Below are 21,766 nucleotides of genomic sequence, written 5' to 3' on the forward strand. Positions count from 1 at the left end.
AGACCTACTGAATCAGAATCTGAATTTTAACAAGATCCTCCCATTATTCGAATGCACATGGTAGGGATGTAAAAAAAAAAAAAAAAAAAAAGAAAGAATGGCAATGCTAGAAGGTGTAGCCAGCTCCCTAGGAGGTGAAACCTTGAAAACTCTAAGCCAGAAACTCCAGACTTTTGAACAGAAGGAAAAGGGGTCAATTGAGGATGTTGGATGATGTGCAAATCTTTGTATGTTTGAGAACACTTCACGAAGCAGTCGATTATAAGTTGCATGTCAGAGTTTCTCAGGATAAGGGGACGCATGTGACTCTCCTTGCGAGCACATCGCTCATCTCTGACAGGCTTTGCAAGACGCTGACTTTCTCCAGCTGTTCTCAGTCGCAGAAAAAACAGCTTCGCATCCCCTGTCCTGAGCTTTGCTTCCTTGAGGTTGAGCCTCACTGGCGATGTTGCAAGCTTCCTGATTCTTTTTCTCATTCTAAAGATTTTAATTGCTAGGTATTACAACACCCATGTAATATATATTCCATCTGAGAATCCATTTTTTATAAACTTGCTCTCACGTAATCTGCACAGAAAGATTGAGCTATATAGCTGAGCGGGGGCTTTGCAGCTGGAAGTCTAAGGGAGAGTGGGTGGTACTGGTGGATTTGGACAACGGCTGCCTTCCTAGTGACTTATTATGAAAAAAATATTAGTAGTGTGGCACACTGGGAAAAATAAAATCTGTGAAATCTCATGATACTGTCATGCGTATCACCCTAAAATTCACAATAGCCAAAGTTTACTGAAAACTTACTCTGTGCCACAGACTTTACATATGTTATCTATAGCACCCACGACAACCCTTTGAGGCAGGTGGCTTTAGACCCAATAACAGGTGGGAATGCTGACATTCAGAAACGTTAAGTACCTTTTCTAAGGCCACAGCACTCGCATGAAGCTGGAATTTAAATCCAGATCCTTTTAACTCCAGAGCTATGATCTCTCTAGTCTGCCCTTAGCTGTTCGCTATGAACCAGACTCATTTTTGGCATGACATCCTGGTTTGTTGCCATGGAACCCACTAGACTCCTTCCTCAATTGATGGAAAGCAAATCTCATGAACAAGTGGAAGATGGGTAGTGTCATGACCTGCTGTAGTAGTGGAAAATCCACAAGCTGGTCAGTTTCACCAACATTGGATAAACAATTACTATGCACAAAGCAGAGCTCTAGGCCCTAAAGAGATAAAAGTTATTAAGGCAGAAGCTTTAGTCTTATGGAACTGGGGAAATAAATGCATGAACTCACCTGCACGTGCTAAGTTGTTTATTGGCAACATAATATGCCTTTCGGAGGATGTCGTGATATATCAGGGCACAAAATCTGGATTCAAAATGCCTGGATTTGAATCTTGTTCTCCTACCCACCAGATATGTGAAAAAAGCAGATCCTTTTTTCTCTGAGTCTCAGATTCTTCATCTGGACCATGAAGATCAAGGACAGGCATCCCATAGAGCTGTTGTAAGGGTTAAATGAACAGGCCTGGCACACAGTAGTTGCATTAAAGATTTTTATGGAACTCCAAGGTCTATGGCGTTTTATTGCTGTCAAAGCTTGCTCTTTCCAAACATATCGTCTGTGTTTTTGTAGCACAAACAGATTGGCCTAAGCCTCTTAAACTTCCCTGAAACCTTCCTGCCCAGCCCACAGGCCTAATCTCAGAACAGTGAGGGACTGGCCACGATGCTACATCACCTCTTAATTCCGAGCCGGTCATACCAGGAAAACTGAGGCCTTGGGTCAGAAGTAGATCTCCTGTCATCTTTTCAATGGCCCAGGCTGCTCTGCGACCCTGGCTCCATGTGATATTTTTATCCATTGGTCAGAGTTTTGTAATTTGCACCATTTGTACACACATTCCAGGAAACAATTGTTTGTACAGGCTCATGAATTTGTGGGATGGTTTACATATGGAGCCCAGTTAAATGATAAACTTGGGCCCATTCCAGGGTCCTCCTTGTGGCCATCCCTTTCTTATGGGGCCAGCTGTGTAGGTGCCAGTGGCCTGAGACTGTGATGATCCTGCTTAGACCCTCTGGACTCTTTCCCCAAACTCTTCTCCATGGCCTTTCATGACAGATGATCCTTGACCCATAGTTTTCATTCTCTCAAGTCTCCCCAGGCAAGAGCTTATCATCCCCTGCCTCAGCTTTCAGTCCTCAGTGGATAACTCCCAGATCTGCCCCAAATGACTAATCCTTGTTTCCTCTCTGGAAAATAATATTTGACATGAATTCCATCCTTCTGCAAACATTCATTGAGCTCCTACTATGTGCTAGCCCTGGAAGTATAGGGTGAACAAGATAGGTAAAGGCCTGGACAGAAGCCATAAACAAGTAAAACAAAAAAATGATTACATTTCCGTTGGCGGGGGGGTGGGGTTGGGGGGTGATGCGGCAGTGGGGGACGAAACATCAAATGGTCAGGGAATGGAGCGATTGGGTTGATAGATTGTCTCATAACCGACAACTAATGAACAATACCTCTGCTTTGCCTGCCAGGAGGGAAGTAAAGTAGGTCAGGGGGTTGGTAAGGAGGGCTGGGAGGTGGTGAGGAAGGCCTCTCCAGGGACAGGACCTTTGAGCAGACCCTGTATGCTGAGAAGGAGCTGGAACATCTAGGGAGGAGGAAGCAAAACATACAGAAGATCCTGAGGAGGGAACAAGTGTGTTAAGTTTCACTATTTATTGTGCAGTAACTATGTGCCAAATGCTGTCCATAGTTCTTATATGCAACATCGTAATTGATCCTATGAGCAGAGCGATAGCGTTATCCCTTCCCATTACTCAAGATAGAGGAACTACTCTGGGTTCATTCCCCTTTTTAAGGATGGAGGAGCCGAGAGGTGGAGAGGATAAGTTATTTGTCCACAAGCATCCCAGACCAAGTAGGTGGTGGGTCTGGCATTTCACCAGGTTTGCCAAACCCCAGGCCTTTTTTCTCTAGTGCTCGTTGTACCACTCTGCCTCCTTCCGGCCCCACTCTCATCCTGATTACACCTCGCCTCCTGCCTTCACTACGACCCGCTTCCAAGGCGGCACTCCTCCCACGCCTCACTCATCGGAGTCCCCGGCCTCCTCCGCCTTGTCCGCCTGCCCTGGCCTCAGCATCCAGTCAGTTTCTCCGTGTTTCACCTCTGTTCCTTCCCAGCCACCATCTCACCTGTCCCCAAAGTCCTCCACCTGGTTTCTGACTGTTCTACCCACACACACAGAGCAGTTGGCAAAAGAATTGTCTTCATATATGACTTACTCCCCATCCTCGAGTTAAAACTTTAGTGAGTTTTGATGCTCTGAATTTCAAAGGAGATTGGGTATTTTAAACCTTATTAAGGACATTAAAATGACCCCTCGATTTGGAGAACATGGAAGTGGGAGGGAATGAGACATTCACTGTTAATATGTGTCCTGAAGAGAGTTGAGTGCCTTTAAGTAACAGAAACAGTGGGGGATGATTTTGAATTTGGGCACTGCTAATGGCATCGCAGTAAGAAAGTAATAGAGGTTTTAACACCTGTCAGTGGAGTGTGGGCAGTGGGGGAGGAGCAGAAACTGGCAGGGGAGGGGGATTTTAAACTGCGTGTTTGTAACAAACATTGGCTTTCAATCTTGACTAACTGTAACTTTTATCTATTTCATGTGTCTAGAATAATGAAGGACCAATACTTAGCATGGTGCTGTGCACATAGAAGATGCCAATAAAATTTTTGTTCCCACCCCATGTCACTATCCCCTTCTCCACCAGCTCAACCCACAGCATGTTGACCAGGTCCCTGGATATGTGTTTTTTTTTTTTGAATTGCTCTTTCTGAGAAAACAATATTTAAATGAAGCTAAAAAATAAGTTATGATTACAAAGCATGGCAAAGGCGGGACTACATGAAACTCTTGACCAGAATGCCCAGGGAATGGAGAGTCTGGAATAGTGGTTTTTATTTTTTTTGGTAACCGAGGATTAATCAGACTCTCTGTTTGAGCCTTTGTGTTGATGATGGAGAATCAGGCTGGGAAGGTAGTGCAGAATCCTGATTATGGGCATAGACTTTACCAGCTGATTCAAGTCCTGACTGTGCCAGTTGCTAGCTGTGTGAGACAAGTGGCTTAATCTTCAAGCCTCGATTTTTTTCATCTGTAAAATGGATATAATAAGATTTGTTCCAGGAATCTGTTGTGATATAACAAACCATCCCAATACAATGGTTTAGAGCAATGACATTTATTCTGCTCATGAATCTATAATTTGAGCAGGGTTCAGTGGGAGTGGTTTTCTTTGTTTAATGCATCAGTCGAGGTGGCTTGAAGCTAGACTCTGAAGGTTCACACGTTTCCTTATCTGGTTGTTGGTGCTGGCAGTCAGCCAGGGGTCTAGCTGGGCTGCATGTTCCCCCTCTATGTGACCCTGGCTTTCTCACTACATGGTGGCTGGACCCGAGGGGGAGCATCCTGATGGGAGGTACAGGTGACCAGATGGAAAATGGATTGCCTTTAAAGACCATGCCTCAGAATTCACTCTGCATCACCTCTGCTACTTTTTATTCGTTAGAAGTGAGTCTGGAAGGCTGACCTATGTAAAGGGGACAGAAATTAGACTCCATCTTTTCATGGGAGGAGTGGGAAATAATTCGCAGCCGTGCTTAAAACTGCAACATAGTCCCTGCCTCCTTAGGGCTGCAGTGGAGACTGAATGTGATTGGCAATACAGCCAGGCACCGTGCCTGGCACTATGTGTACTTCACACTTATCGACTATGTCATATTTCCGGTTTGCAGCTGAGGAAACTGAGGCTCTGAGAGGTTAAATGGCTTGCTCCAATCCCTAGTGAGGGCCAGAGCAGGGATTTGAACTGTTGCTTGCAGGACTCTGTGACTTCTCTAGAGGCGAACAAATTGGCACTGACATCACTCAACGTAGTTTGAATGTGGTGCCGTGGTAAAACAGGCTATGCCGGTAGTGACAGGAAAAGCACTCGTGACTCGGATGACTCAGCTTCTGCAGCCCAAGATCATTATTCCCCATTACCCAGAATGTCCATCCCTCTTTCCTTTTTGAAAAGAGACTTGGGGGTTGATTAGGTGGGAACCATAATATTTTGCATCGCCCTGTGTACCTGCTGTGGGACTGACATGGTAAGACCATCAATTTTATCTTTCTCAGGTTGTCATCCAGAAGGCCTTGGATGAAGGTGCCAGACAGCCTTTATGTCATATTCCTCCACTGTACCCAGTCCCCCTTGTACCCTGGGGAGTTATCTAAAATCTGCTGACTTGTCCTAGAGGCTTCGGTTCCCCATTTCAGCCATTAACTAAATTGGGCTGATCTGCAGCTTAAAAACACTTCCCTCCCACTCTACTCATTGTGCTCTGTTGATTTAGGGAGGAAGATGTGGATCCCTTTGTCTGTTTACAGGGCTTATAAAATACAGGCTATATCTGTACCCTGAAATTATATGTATGTCAATAAAATATAATTTCTTAGGGGAAAAAATCTGACAGAATACATTTTAATTTTGCAGTGGAAATCATTTCGGTTGTCAAATTAAAATTTATTCCTCTTCTTAAGTGCAAAATACCTTTTGCAGACAAAAACCTGAGGAAGAAGGCGATGTAATTGAACCACTACCTGAGGCTTTTTTAATTTGGTTTTTCTACCTTTTCCTCCTCCCTATGTGCCTAGTTATTCTTCTTCATCAGTAACATTTTTTTTTTAAATTTTCAATTCAAGATGTACTGAATGTACTGAATTGAAAACTTTTTTTTTTGGAACCATATTATCCTTCTGTTTTAAAAAGAATTTGTAATTTAAGGTGGTTATTTATTTATTTTTGGGGGGGTTGAATCTCACGAAAGTGTGAAACTCACGTACATGTCTGTTGTATCAAGAACTTCTCTTTCCATTCAGACCGTGAACACTGAGCACTTTTGGGGACAGCAATGGTGAAGACCTGCATCATGCAGGGCAGGGGCGAGTGAAGTGGGAGGGAGGTCAAGGGTATGCCCCAGGTCTCTTCTGGGAGCTACATGCCAACCTGTTTTGCAGGGTTCCCTTCCCCTTGACCATATCACAGCCAGGAAAGCAGTTGAGTCCTCTTAGCATTCTGGGTTTCTTTTTGCAGGGGCACCTCATAATTTTACTGTTTGGAGATAACTTTGGGTCCTGAGAAAGAGGACATTTCCCACTTTCTTTCTATTTTTCTTTAAGATACAGACATTCCTTTTATAATGGGGAAAAAAAACCCTTTGGTTTAAAAACAAAACCACAACCTTCAAAGATATTATTGTTTGGAGTGACTATTGCCAGGGTGTTGGACACTCATTCATTCATTCTTTTATGAGGTACCTACCTGTTTCATTATATCTGGGGCTATAATGATAAACAAATAGCCACGGTTCCTGCCCCCATGTTGTTTAGAGTCTGTGGGGGTGACGACAGCAATCATAGGGGCTCACAGAATTGGAACATCCAGACAGGGAAGTGGTGCCATTGGAGGGTGGGAATGGAGATTCAATCCAGGAGGAAGGTGACATAAGACTTCCTTGAGCTGAAATCTGCAGGTGGGGTAGGAGTTAATGAGTGAAAGACAAGGAAGGGTGTGCCAGGCAGAGGGAACAGCATGGGCAAAAGCCCAGCACCAAGAGGAAGTAGAGGCATGAGGGCCTGAAAAAGGCTCAGCGTGTCTGGGAAAGAGCCTTTTAGCTCGGAAGTAGGAGATGTGGTAGGGAAACTCTGCTCGGGACTGCAGACCACATGCAGGAAGGTCTTATTCATCTGGGAGCAGAAGCGAAGGGCTTGATACAACCAGCAGTATGTGTGGATGAGCAGTACGTAACCCCGGAAAGGCAAAAATGCAGGAAGCTGCTAAGCCCCACTTGTCAGAGGCAGACCTTTTCACTCTGTGAGATGGTAAACTAAGTCAGTTTCAATTACCGTCAGGGTGTGGGAAGCTTCCCTGTCTTTGGGTTTACACAGTGTCTTGATATCTTCTTGTGCTGTGCTTTGGAATCAGCAAGGAAGAGTAAGGCTGTGTTCCCATGCACACACTTGTGAGTGTGTGCCCATGTGTCTGTCGATGTGCACATGAGTGTGTGTGTGTAGCTGAGTGGGCGCATTCCTGATTGTTGGTGCACAGACATTTCTGGGGGGAAGAAGAAAGCCCCAGATAGGCCCACCTCTGCTACCTTGGACAGCGCCCGGCCAGCTGTGAGGCGTTTGTTCAGTGCCTGTTCATCCAGTGAGGCTGTCCTCGGAGCCAGGCACCTGGGAAGGAGAGAGGATTCTTGCTCCAGACAAAGCTGCCACAGGCGGAATCCAGTCTGCAAGGATGGCTGCCTCTAGCTCCCATCTGCCCACATCTAGCTCAGGAGGCATCATCTTTGCAGGAGTGTGAAGGAGCCTGGCTCACTGGGTAAGTGGCTGAGTCCTCACAGAAGTCCCTCTGACGGACCGCCCTGTGCTCAGGGCAGGAGAGAGCCCTCAGGGAGCAGGGGCTGAGCCCGCTGTCAGTTTCTGAATGTCATGTGGAGGCAAACACAGCACACGGATTGCTCTGGTTTTCATTTCAGCCTCTGCATTTGACACTGCACCTCGTCCAGCCTCTCTCCTTTTTGTCCCTTTTTCTGTTTCTGCCTCATTCTGCCCCTTTAGCTGTGAGTGCTCCTGTGACAGAACTGAGTCTCAGTTCCAACCTCTCTCAGCCCCAGCAGACAGATCCCAGCAGAGAGATCCCAGCCTTGATGTTCCCCACAAAGTTGTAAATTGGGAGAGTTTTGAGTTGGCCTCAGGCAGGAATTGAGAGTGTCCTCATCAGCACAATGGGTAAAAATACCCACCTCCTGGAGTTTTGTGAGGATTAGCTGGGATAATGCATGTAAAGTGCCCATAGCCATGCCTGACATGTCCCTAATACATCCCTAATAAGTGATAATGGTTATTATGAATAGTCAATCTTGGCATCTTAGAGGGTGAAGGAGAGAGAGGGTGCCTTCCAATTTGTAGAACAACTGGTGTCTGCTAAGCACATATTACTATCAGTAGCTAACACTCCAGCTCATTGTATGTGCTGGGCGCTGGACAGAGCAGCTGCTTTTGTGACCTAAGGTCACGCAGCAAGGGAGCATGGAGGCAGTATTCAGACCCAGGAAGTGGCCCAACAGTGGGATATGAGGCTTGCGTGAGACCAGGACTCAGGCCCAGTGACATCTGTCCTAGGTCGGTGTGTAATGTACTACTACTGACGTGCAATCTGAGACTGTTGACTGCTGCATTTTCTGTGAAGAGATACCGTGTTATTCAGAATGCTCTGTCGCTGTCTTTCTGTTCGTGTCCAGGCCTTACCCGTGGCCACACTCTGAGATCCATGTAGGGTCTCCAGAAGGAAGCTTGGGCTTTTTCCTTGCTGGGTACCTCACCTGGTAGTGGTGGGGGTTTTCCATTGGGTGCCAATTTTTGGACTCTGCTCTCTGCCAGCACGTCCCTTCTCAGGTTTCCATTGATGAGGAAAATTTGGTTAACATCAGGTTAAGGGCTGGCCCATGGCCCTGCATTTCAGTTTTGAAGTGGGATCCAAACTCTTACATGGCAGTGAATGCTGTGTAATGCAAAACTTACTAAAACTCCAGTGTAGCTCTCTATTTAAACTGACTCTTCACTTTCCAATGGAACAGAAATCATCCAAGCAAATCATCCTTTATTAGTGGATAGACTGCTATATTTGGGCTTAGGAACACTGGAATCTCTTAGAGTAGGGCTTATGTGTCTTCATTGGAAGCTACTTTCTCCTTTCATAGGGAGCATGGAGGAATGAGGGAGTGGTAACTGTGTTCCTCTGCTGTAGTCCTCTATTGGGCCCTTGGTGAAGTTTGTGAGGGGCAGGCGATCCTGACTACATCCTTCAGATACTGCCGATGGAGCCAGTGATGGTTGGCATGGCGAGGAGAGGACTCGAAGGGCTAAAGCCCTATTCTTAGATACTCGAAGGCCCCCATAAGAAGAGGAAGCAGATGTGTTTGTAGTTGTCAAAAGGCATGAAATAGGGATATGGGAGGACAGGTCTCTGTTCAATTAAAGGAGGACCTCTGACCACCAGAGCTGTGGGAAAGGGGACAGGATACTTCTGAGGTAATGATCTCTCTCAGTCCTGGAGGTACACCAGTCAAGACTGAGTGATCACTTGGCAGGGCTCCTGTAGAGAGGATTGGGTTCTCTGAGAGGGGTGTGTGTGTGTGTGTGTGTGTGTGTGTGTGTGTGTGTGTGTGTGTGTACTGGGGGTATAGCCCTTTATTTTGCCTCTTGAAAGGGAGCTATAAACTCCTGACCTCTCACATGTGGAATGGAATACCTCTGGTGTGCATGCTTGTGGGAGGGTGGGGAGCACATTATCTCCACAATTTATTGTTATTTTTGCATGTGTATTTAATTTGGATTTGTTGCAATAGCAAGCACTGATTTTGCAATAAAAAAAATAGATGAAAATTGCACCTTGAGTCAAAATTGCCTATGAGTTATACAACCCTGAAGAAAGATCAGGAGACCTGGGGTTTAGCCTCAGCCTAGCTGTTCCCTCTTCATATGATTGGGCAAGGTACATTTGCAATTTGTGCCTCGGTTTGCCCATCTGTAAAATGAGAGACTGGATTATATACATTAGGCGTGGGCCGTGCAGCTCTGACACTCAGGCTGGGCTGCAGTGGGGGTAGGGGAGAGGAAGAAGGAGAAAGGGATCCTCTGTAATGGGGGCAGGGCTGGTGGCAGCAGAGGGCCACATTTTGGGGCTGCATCTACTTTGTCAGGGTTGCTCTATTCCTGACTCTCCTTGTTATCCTATGTCTGGGAAATGTGTAGGAAGTGCTGATTGCATCGTTGGTATTCCAGAAGCTCTTCGATGCTTAGAAGGCTGACTTTAGGAGAAGCAAGCCGGGGAGATGGCGCTGCTAACTTCTTCTATCAGCCTGTCTTTGTCCCTTTTAAAAAATTTACTTGTATTTTATTTTATTTTTTTTTTAGGCAAGGCAACCCTTAGTGAACCTCACAGATTGCAAGGACCTTGTCAGTTTACAATCTCTTATTTTTTTTTTTTGAAGCCTATAGCACCTGGTCTTCCTAGGTGGTCTCCCATCCAGATACTAACCAGGCCCAACCCTGCTTAGCTTCTGAGATCAGAAGAATCAGGCTTGTTCACGGTGGCATATCCATAGACAGTCCTTATTCCTTTAAACACAGCTGGCTTTCTGGTGCACCACACTTCTGCCACCGTGATGAACCTGTTATGCTGGCTTTATGCTCTGGCTTGCCACCCCTCGGAGCCCATCTGTGTTCCACTCAACCCTCTGCTCTCCTACCCCTGAACTTCTGACCTCTGCCTCCGTTCTCTGACCTTCTGGGGGTCCTTCCATTGCCTACTGAAACCCACTTTCGCCTTTGACTCTCAATTCTGCCCAGCCCCTTCATTCTGGCTAGCCCCACAGTTTGGGATACAGCCAGTCTCAGCTTCATGAACACTCTCCTGTGCAGCAGCCAGCCTCGGCCCCCTCTGATACCCCTGCCCCTACCAGGGGAGAAAGAGTCGGACCCTCTCCTTCATCCACACACATGCTCACAGTGGTGGGTGAGCAGAGCTTTTGGACACAGTCTCAGGCCCTGGCAAACACCTTTTCTCAAACCCGGGTCACTATTACTTATGTCACAGCTGGATGCTGGCTTCAGAGCACATCGATTTCTCCCAGGGCTTTAATAGCCCTGAGCTTCAGTTTGCCTATTGGCTCTTTTGTAAAGTATCAGCCTCATAAAATGGCCACTTTCGGGTAAAAGATCTTATTACCACAAAAAGAGATGTTGAATCACACTTTCAAGGTCACTGGTGAAATATGATCTTTGAGACTCATTGGCCCTGGTCCAAGGCATGGGGAAGTGGATATTAAGAAGATAAATTAGAAGTCAAAACACAGTTCTGTTTTCCCCTGTGTCTTAGGCTGAGTGTCTGTGATGAATTTTGCAAGAAAAAAATCAGAACTCCCTCTCCCTGTGCCACACTTCCTGCTACCTTCAGAAGTCAGATTCCAACCTGGAGAGACAGTCAGCGGCACTTTATTTCAGCCCTAACATCACCGGAATGATAATTTCTGTGGGTAGTAATGCAGGTGGTGGTGTCCTCTCCTACAAGTCTTTGAGGCTGGATTTACCTCTCGGCCGAGATATTTTTCAGTTCCATACAGTTCAGCAAGTCCTCGATGATGGACTTGCTCTGTGCCAGGCACGGTGTGCATCGATGGGGACATGGAAGAAAGAAATAAGTCTCCTGCCCTCAGAGCCTGCTAGCCTCTAGGTTGGGGCAGGATAGGCAGATACGGTCAGTGTACTGCTGAGATAAGACTCTGTGTGCTGAACACTCTGCATTTTTTATTTCTATCCATTGCTGTAGATGCTATGATCAACTCCACTGATGGTGAGGAATCTGAGGCTTAGAGAGGTTAAGATGCCCAGGGCCAGTGGTGGAACTGAGCCTGGAACCAGGTCTATGTGACTCCAAAGTTGGCTAGCCCTTTACCTGTGTGTAGACAGCACTGCCCCTCCTAGCACCTAGAGCTGCCCCAGGCCCAGTGCCCAGGACATAGAGAAGCATTTTTAGTTTGTGTAGCCAATCCCCTTGAAAGCCATTTTCACTTTAATAGAACATCCCGTGAATGGTTCTCGGTAGCAGGTTAACGCTCTTGAAGGACAGATTCCTGCATCTAGATGTGGGAGATCAGACTGCTTTCAGGCAGCATTCTGTGATTGGGAGAGGAAGGTGCCATGCCTCTTATCCAAAGGGTGTGTTCAGAGAAAATTGGAGTGGGTCCAGTGGCCGTTGTGAATTCAGGTAAAGTCAGCCTGCAGAAAGACAGGAAGGTATCCCAAAGGGCCACCTTTTTTCATTTCCCTACTCCAGCCTCACTTTTTCTTTTCTTCTCACTCATCCTTGAAGAAAACATGGGTACCAGCACCTATGCGGAGATGGTGCACCAGGGCTGACTTGCTTTTTATTGGACTGGTATGGTCAGGCTTTCCCTTAGGGGGAATGGCAGAGTGATGAGGAGAAGAGGTTATTTCCTCCCTCATTTTCCACCAACTAAATCTTTAGGCCTCTAGGGTTGTTTTTCATGGGGCACAAGTGCCCCAAAGACCTGCCATTGAAGCATTTCACCTTCTTACAAAGATAACTCCCTGGATGAGAGCTCTGTAGTAAAATTGGATATTCCTCAGGGCAAATACCCAACTATTAAAGGACAACCTTCAGGTAAGATGCCAGATCCTTCTCACTCATTGCTTGTGGAAAGCACAGGATGGACAGGGGCCTGTTGAGCATTTCAGAAGGTCCTAGAACTACTTTGGACTGGGAGGTTAGTTCCCTGGGCCTCTGAGCATCTTCCCGTCCACCATTCATTCATTCATTCATTCGCATTGCGTACCAGGCGCCATCCTAGGCAGTGGGGATGCTCTGGTAGACAAAACAGACAAGTTCTGTCTTGATGGAGCTTAGCACTATAGTGGGGAGAGGGTATAATTAAAATAATGAAAGCAAAATGAGCAAAACATATAACACATCACATAATTGTAAGTGTGGAGAACAACAACAAGGTTGAGCGCCAAGAAGAGAAATATAGTGACGGATGACAACGGCATGTTACACAGATATGGTTGCCTTTCAGCAGTGTCCTAAGGTGAGGGTGTGAAGCATAAGCAGACAGCAAATGCACAGGCCTTGCAATGAGAACGTGTTTGGCGTTTTTGAGTACAAACAGGAGGCTGAGGTGGCTGGAGTTAGCTAAGAGCCAGGGGAGAGGGGTGGGTGCTCGGGGTCATACAGGCCACCACAAGGACTTTGGCTTTCACAGTGAGGGAAATGAAAACCCAGCGGAAGGGTCTGAGCAGAGGAAAGACGACATCCAGCTGACGTCTTAAAGGATTCGCTTGGGCTGCTAATGAATAATGAATGGCTAGCAGGGGTATGAAGGCAGAAGGACGAGAGCAATTAGAAGGCCATGCAATGATCCCTCGAGTGATGAGAGCACTTTAACCTGTGGGGGTGGAGAGAAGTGGGTTGCTTCTGTATGTATTTTGAGTATACAACAAACAATATTTGCTGACTGATTAGTTCTGGATTATGAAATCAAGTGAGGTGTTAAGGAAGTCTCTAAAGTTTTTGGCCTGAGCCAGTGGAAAAATTGGAATTGCTATTTAAAGAATCCTGGAAGGCAGTAGAAGCAAGTGTGGGGAGAAAGACATGTGGAGACTGGGTTTTTGGATTCTAAGGGCGAGAGGCTTGTTTGACCCCCACACGGAGGCACTGAGTAAGTGGTGGAGTATGAGTGTGAGGTTCAGAGCAGTCCAGTCCTGATACAAACATTTGGAAATTGTCAGAGGATAAATGGTATTTAAAACCATGACACTGGGAATAAGTGTAGATGGAAAAGAGATCTGAGGTCGGATGTCTGGGGCCCTCACTCCAACATTAAGATGTCAGGACGATGAAAAACACTGGTGAAGGATAAAGGAGGAACAGCTAGTGAGACAGGAAGAGAAACAAGAGTGTGATTAACATTAGAAAAATATGGTTTCTTGGCCTTCTCTGCTTTTTCCATCCTTTTCAGGCCTCTAGTTTTGAGCTTTGCCTGCAGAACTGGCAACACTCTAGGACCCTCCTTCAGACCATGTTACATCATATTCAGAGATTCAGAGTCCTGGTCCCATCAAACATCCTGAGTGGGTTTTGGGGGGACTTGTCAGTATTTTGGCAAGGAGAAGTCAGGACAATATTTCAGGCAGCAAGCGGCCTTATACTAGTCTGCTTATGAATGGAAAGAAAGGCTGAGATTTAAAAAATTTTGAATTGCAAAGCAAGAACATGTGAACATTTTTCAGATTTAAATCTGAATTGGAGGTCTGATCTTGGCATAAAGAGACAAACCTTGTGACATTTCTGGGGAGTAATTATGGAACCACTTCTTTAGCAACTGTTGGCTACTATAAACTAAGCTGTGATAGCTTCCATAGAAAATATCAGAAGGAAGAAACTGTTATTTTGCTTTAGATCAGGATGCAGCCTGGCATTTCGGAAAGAAAAAGAGACCTGATCTCCATCCAAATTCCAGATCTGCCCCTGGTTAGTTGTCTGTCTGACTGTAGGCCAGATGCTTTAGAATTCTGGGTATCTGTTTTTCATCTGTAAAATGAGTATAATTTCTCCCTACTGGCAGAGACATGGTAAGGATTTATTGTTCACACACTACCTCGTTCAGGGCTTAGTTAGGGTTGGTTGGTTTTATTTGCTTTCCTCTAGTGAGGAAGAGATAGGACTGAGGAAGGTTAAGCAGTATATATTATGGTCATATGCATGTGTCCCCAAGTCTGAGAACAGTTCTCTCCCACAAGGAACTCCTTAACCCATTTGGAGACACAGGCTTATATGGGAGCATATTTAAGAGTTCTGTGGCATGAGGGGAGAGGGAAGGCTTCTAAGATTATCTATGATCTTGGGTGAACCGGGAAGGATGGATAGAGTGTGGATGGGTGGCTTTGAGAGGGGTAGCATCTCTATGTTTAGTTCTGACTCATCCAGGTGAGAGAGTTGAGTGAAAATCCAGTTAACTCTGAACTCATTCATTCATTCAACATGAAATCATCAGCAACTGTGCTAGAGAAAGTGGAGAAGTTCTTCTCTTCAGGTGCTTCCAGCCCCGTGGGGTATTTTAGATGTCACAGACATTTACGATATGGAGTTGTAGGTTCTCCAAGGAGATGGGCAAAAGGGCTATGGGAACACTGGAGAGAGACCTCCTATAGTGAAAACAAACCTTAGAAGTCAGTTTCATTCAGTAAGAGCTCTGAGAATCTGATAGGCCGTGGGTCATAAGGAGTCACAAGGAAGAGGGGAATGAGTTATTTTCATCATAGGAGTAAAGATCTCCTTGTCACATTCCAGATGTAACCTCTGGTGAAGGGTTTTGCTGGCTTCGATGACATAGCTGTGTCATCCAGGGTAGTGCAGGGGAAACAACAACAGGATTTGAAACCAGGTGGACTGGGTTCAAATCTCAGCATTAACCCTGACTAACTATGTGGCTGCTGGTAAGTCAGTAGCCTTCCTAAGTCCCTTCCCCAAATGTAGAATGGAGATAATGATCCCTAACTTACAGGTCATTGGAGGGTGAGGCTGTCACTAGCTTATATAGTGCCTTTGTGAGATTTAGAACTAGAAAAAGGTACCCCTTCCTCAGGACACTTAACTCTCATCTTCCAGCCTATGATGTGAATGGTGCCCCCTAGGGTTATACAGAATACATATCCATCGGATGATAGCTGCTAATATAATCATTATTATTACCTGGATGGAAAATAGCTCCAACTTAACCTTTCGATGGGTGAGTTGGAGCAGCCTGATGCCTGATTAATCAGATTTCATCACACAAGAGCAGTTCTCTTCTGATTAGCTGATATAAAATCGTGACAACAGGCAGGGGTGTGCCAGGAGCCACGTCTTGTTTTTTGAGCTTCTTTAGCACTCAGTGTAAAAAGCTGAAGGTCATCAAAATATTGGCCATCTCTAAATTGTTGTGCTGCCCAAATATCTTCTACCACAGAACAGACTGTCTCCAGCCATTGGAGATTAAAATAGAGCCTAATGGATTTAGGAAGCAATCAATGCTTCTAAAGACATTTGTGGGTTGTAGCCCATAAAATATTAATTCTCTGTGTTTGTCTTTAAGAATATATTTTATATGTTAATGCATTATTGAAAGATGCTTATAATGTTAAGTGACTTAAGACCTGAGCATTGAATGGTGAATTTCTTTTTATTTGGTATATAAATATAAAATATAAAGACAACACCAAATTCCACTGACCATGCTGGCCGCCATGAGTTGACAGCCATGGAATCAGACTGTACCCTTGTACAATGAAGTTGTTTTATTCACGTTTGGATGGGCAAATAAATAACTTATGTATGGCATTTCCCACCTAATAAAATGTTTCACTGTCAGATTTACTGGGCACATTTATGAAATCACAACTGTGCAGCTCAGCTATACTTGGCCTTAATGACGTTAGGGCCAGGGAGGGTTGTGTCTGAATCTTCAGTGTACAGAGCGATGCAGTTGTAGGAGGAGTGATCACAAATCAAAGGAAGCAAAGACAATTCAGGAGATTCAGGGAAAACTGTTTAAGACTGACTCAGAATTTACCTTCTAGACAGAGTGTATTGTAAAAATTTGGGTTCTTCTGAGAATAGTCTATACAAAGGTATGCAGGATGTGTTCTTGGTGTATTTCATGGAACACTGCATGCTGGAAGGAATGATTTGCTGTACTTTTTAGGGGGCCGCAGACTACTCTGGAAATTTAAACCATGGCGCCACACTTTAAAAAGATAGTCATGCACACAAAATTCTTCACGTGATTTCCAAGGGTCCTTCATCCCCTGTGTAAGACCGTTGGGCCTTGATCTAGTCCAGCAGTCTCATTTGTCACTCCTGAATGCTGAAGCCCAAGGAGGCAGTGGCCTGCCCAGGGTCGCACAGCTCCTGATACCTCTTTCCAATACCACCTGTCTGGAGAGTAGAGCAAGTGTTAACTTGGCATGAAAGAATACAAGGCTGCCTTGGTTCAGATCCCAGGCTTGCTACCTATTAAGGTTTGACTTTGAACAACTTATTTATCTTTCTGTGCCTAAAATTTCCTTATGTGTAAAATGAAGATAACAACAGTGCCCACTGCACAGACTCGTTGTGAATAATAAATGGACCGATTTACTCAGAGTTTGGTGCTTGAAATGTAGTAAGCACTTTGTAAGCATTGGTTTCTATCTTTGTGTGTCTAGATCAAGTCCTCAGCAACATGCTTTCGTAGCTCTTTGTATATTTCCTTCTCAGTGTGCTTCCTCCCCTGCGGTATACCTATAATATAATTTATGTAACATTGAAATTACCTTGATTGTTTTCTTACTTATTTTTGGACTTTTTGAATGTAAATAGATACTGCTTCATCTTCAACGTCTTGAACTGCTCCTGGTACATATTTAGACATTTATTGATCGATTGAATGAATGAATGAACGAACAAACAAATAGGCCTTATTGCTTGTCTGTGATTCAGTGGTGTCTGCCTCCCTCCTAGACAGAAGCTCCACAAGAGCATCACTTACCGCAGTTATTTTCATCCCTTAGCACTGCACCTGGCACATTAGAGGGTCTCAGTAAGTATACGTTAACGGAATGTGTGAATGCTTATATGGAGACAGGATAGAGTAAGAATAACAGAGGAAGGATGGAGAGAAGAGACAAAAGGAGAGAACAAGGATATCATTTAAGGTCCAACATTTATGCCGTTCCCTCATTTCATTCATTACTAAGGCAGTATGGGGTGGTGGTTAAGAGCTCAGACTCCAGAGCTGGCTTCAGGCACTTACAATATGTGAGTTTGGGGTAATTTCTCTAACTTCTCTATGCCACTGTTTATCTATCTGAAATATGGGGTCATAGTAGCACCTACCTTATAGGATTTCTAAAAGGATGATGAGTTAATCTCTACGAAGTGCTTAAAACAATGCCAGGCAAATAGTCAATGCTCAATAGATGCCAGCTATTATTTTCATGTATTTGCTACTTCAGCAAACATTTATGGAGTACTTACTATCTGCCAGGCCCTCTCTTGGTGCTTAAGACATATATAAAACACAATACACCTCTCCCATGGGGAGCTTAGCATCTCCTGGGGGACATAGAGAAGCACATCAACGATTCTACTCTGGTGCAATAGAAAGAGCTGGCATGGGGCATAGAGCCAGCACCCTCACCAGACCTGGGTCCATGGCTCAGGGACGTGGAAGTTCCCAGAGAAGGGGGAATTGAAGAAAAGCTGGGGTTAGCCTCGTAAGAGAAATGGGAGGAAGGGCATTCCATGTAAAGAGAACATGTTCAGTGATAGGGAAGCATGCAGCAGCATGCTATGTTTGGGGAACAGCAAACAGAACCGATGCCATTCATCCATTTAATTCATTCTGTACATATTCATTGAGCATCAACAATGTATGCAGTAGGCACTTCTCTGTGCACTGAGGGTGCTGCAGAGAACAAAATGGACAAAGTCCCTGGAGTCATGAAGCTTCTATTTCAATGTGGGAAGACAAACAATAAACAGACGCAGGTCTCATGTGTCAGGTGGGATAAACGCTATGGGGTAAAAAAGTGCAGCAAAGTAAGGGATACACTGTGTGCGGTTAGGAGAAGGGCGTTACTTTAGATGGGGTCATCAGTGAAGGCCTCTCTGAGTGACATTTGTATAGAGCCTGAAGGAATGGAAGGAGGGAGCCATGTGTCTTTAATGGGACACTGGTCCAGGGAGAGAAGCAGTCATGTGCAAAGGCCCTGAGGTCGGAGTTGGCTGGACCTGTTTGAGAAAGAGCAATTGGCCAGTTTGAGGAATTAGCCAGTTTGAGGGAAGAGTGGGAAGAGATAGTAGGCGAAAGGGTAGCTGTATAATCTTTGGCCTTGTGAAAACAAGGTGGAGACCTTGAGCACAGAGTGGGAAGGAAGACAAGAGAGTTTGGTGGCCCTTTTCTCAAGGCCATGCATGAGGTCTGCCAGGTGATTGGGCTCCCTTCATTGGGAGCCAGAGGGACCCTGGAAAGATTTTCATCATGAGCAATGTGACCACATTATGTTTGGCAATGATAACTCTAGGTTGAGAGTTTATTGGAGGGGCTGGGAGTCAAATGAGGAGCTCAGGGGTTCACTTAGGTGAGAGAGGAGGGAGGCCTGAATTTGGCAGGGAAATCAGAGCTGATTGCACCCACATCTGTCTTCTTTACTGTAGGCAAATTCCCTTCCTTTTGTGGGCCTCACTTTGAATAAGCATTGCCTCCTGAATTGAATTGGTGCTAGAAAAGATCTGCATTCAGTAGCCTTGAGGCCCATGAGACCTAAAGTGAGGAAGCATCTTGCCACTCTCTGTGGATGCTGCATAGATATAATTTCTATAGCTGTAAGCTTGGGTTCAGAACAGTGAGACGTTTTTATATTGCCTACTACTGCACTGCAAATCAGATTACCTTTTAAAAATTAATGGCGTCTGTCATTTTAAAAAAATTTAAATGCATCTTTGTCTCTGCTCTTGGAAAACAGTAACTCTTAATTTTAATGCAAAATTGAGTGATCACAACCCAAGAGCTCAGCAATTTTTGTGCTTTAAACATTTACTCCACGATTTACTTCTGATGAATTCATGATTAAATTTTAAACCCACACTCTTATTCAGCAGGGAATCACAGAGCAGAGGGAGAATGCCTCCCCACCCCCCTTTATAAAGTTTTAATTTGGCAGTGGTGCTATCTGTCTGCTGTTCAAAGCCCCACTGCTGGGTGTTTGCCTTTTCTCTTCCCTCTGCGCCACCTACCAGGAGTTCCAGTTACACAAGCCGGGGACAAGGACAAGGCGTGTGGACCAAGGAAGAGGCGAAAGGCGGCTGACTTGTCTCTCCTAGATGTTTTGTTCCTTACCCTAGGAGCTGGGAGTTGGTATTAACTGTCCTAGAAGAGCCTAAAATCCTGATGCCTCTGAATGTTCCTGAATAAGAAATACTCCTTGACGTGTATCCTGAAGGCTGCTGGTTTTAGACAACCAGGTTCCCCCAAACGAATGGGGAAGCAGATGTTTGGGAGGTGCCTGCCAGGATACTGATAGTTTTTCACTCAAATTCTGACATTAGACTGACTCCCTCCCCTTCTCCTTTCCCACCTGGGTCCCCGTACCCCACTCCGTGATAAATGAGTCCTTCCTGTCTGTAGTGAAGGAGTTCTTTCTGTAGTCAGGACTGTATTTACTCATATGTGGAGGAATAACGTGAAAGCCATCAAAAGGTTTGTTTGTCCTGAAAACTCCTTCTTCTGCCCACCACCAGCAAAGCAGCCCCTGACCTCCCTGCATACCCATAGGTGCTCGAAAACACCACCCTGTGATAGGCAGCTTGACACGATGGAATAAACCATGCTTGAGAGGCAGACAGGCCTCGGTTGGAAGCTTTACTTCACCACTTCCTAACTGTGGCATCGGATGAGTGATGAAGTCTTTCCAGGCCCCAGCCCCCTCATCTATAAAATGGTATTGGTGGTACTGGCTTTGTAACATCTGTACATGTGCCCAGCATAGAGTAGGGCGAGTGGGGAACAGTGATTGTTCTCATTTTCTCTATTTTCATTAGGCCTTTGGGTAAAGACACTGAGTCTCCAAAAAGAGCCCTGTAAAAATGCAAAAGGGCTATTGAGAAGGGATGTTATATGATATTGTTATTACCCAGAGTTACCCTGGTATGGATTGCTTATTAGATAGACAATGCAGGGCCACTGGGACAGAGTAGGAGAAGCATGGCACTGGGGGTAGGGTGGGGTATGCAACTGATGCTGTCTACAAAGAAACAAATACCAGGAAAGAGCTACTAGGTGCCTGGTGGAATAGGCAGAGGTGGAACACATTGTCGATGGTTAGCCCGAGCTGGCGTGGCTCTTGGGTTCTCACTTCACAGCTGGGGGAAGCTGGCACTGCCTGGCAGTCCGCTTGGGGCTTGAGGGAGCACAGGAGCCGGGCTCATCAGATCTGAATCTGAACATGGCCACCTACTAGCTAGGTGAGTTTGGACAGGTGACTCAATTTTTCTGATCCTTAGTTTCCTCATCTGCTAAATGAAAGGCTTATTATATAGAGCGTGGGAAAATGAAATGGTATAAACAGGGAAAGAACCCCAAGGAATGATAAGGTGCTAAGCAGGCCATGGAGGGGAATGTTTTCTGGAAGAGGAAAAGGGAAGACAGAAGTCAGAGACAGCAAGCCACTTGCCTAAAGCCACAGAGTAGACAGAGCCGAAGCCACAGGTCTCTCTTCTCCAGGCCGGCCTGCCCAGGTGCTTCCTGATCCTTCTCTGGGTGTCCACCTGGAACGATTCATTTTCCGCAGAATGGACTCATATCACTGGAAGTCCCCTCCGAGAGTCCCTCCCCCAGCATTCTGTTTTGCAATTAAGCAGGCTTATTTTTCTCTTAGAATCTCTGCTGCCACTACTGCCTTTCAGAGGATCTGGGTCTCATTGCCTGGCCCCCAATATCCAATAGGATCTGATTTGTTCCTGGCCTTTAAAACATATTCTAAAAGCAGCAGTGTATACTCATGACTGCTATAGGATATTCCTTGGAGTCACCTCCTTCCCTATCTGCTCCTGATTCTCCAGCATCCACTCTCATCTCCTTAGCCCTACACTTCTGTTTCACACACCAAATTCCGTAACTATCCTGCTCCCCTATTTTGGGGTAACTTCTAAGCTCCCTCCTAGGGCTTTTGTTTCTGGTTTCCTGTATGGTTTTCAACTTTATTAACTGGTTGGATCTCTGTCTCCTGATGCCAGATGGCAGCTCATTTGGATGAAGGTGGGGAGGGGATGGGGTTCCTGACTTTACCTGGGCAGGACCTGTGGCCCACTTAGGACTGCTGCCTCCTGTGTGAAAGTTCCTTCTCTGCATCTTTACTCATTCATTTTATACCCAGTTTCAAGCATCTGCTCTGTGCCAGGCATGGTGCAGGGTGCTGGAAATAACACAAATGAGGTAGATCCTGCCACTGTGGAGCTTATAGTCTAGAGACAAATAATGAGGTATCAACAATATAGCTGAACAGGGCTGTGCTGTAAGAGGCCGACGAGGAGCCCTAAAT

The 21,766-nt window shown here is 45.4% G+C and overlaps 1 protein-coding gene and 1 pseudogene across 2 annotated transcripts in view; one reads left to right on the forward strand and one right to left on the reverse strand.

Moving 5' to 3' along the window:
- The window catches only part of NAV2 (neuron navigator 2), a 678,828-nt gene that overhangs the window by 40,989 nt on the left and 616,073 nt on the right, over positions 1–21,766 (forward strand). The window lies entirely within an intron of this gene.
- Positions 10,118–10,235, reverse strand: LOC118603685 (annotated as a pseudogene).

This window comes from Rousettus aegyptiacus, unplaced genomic scaffold (assembly GCF_014176215.1).
Source record: "Rousettus aegyptiacus isolate mRouAeg1 unplaced genomic scaffold, mRouAeg1.p scaffold_m13_p_5, whole genome shotgun sequence".
Taxonomy (NCBI): domain Eukaryota; kingdom Metazoa; phylum Chordata; class Mammalia; order Chiroptera; family Pteropodidae; genus Rousettus; species Rousettus aegyptiacus.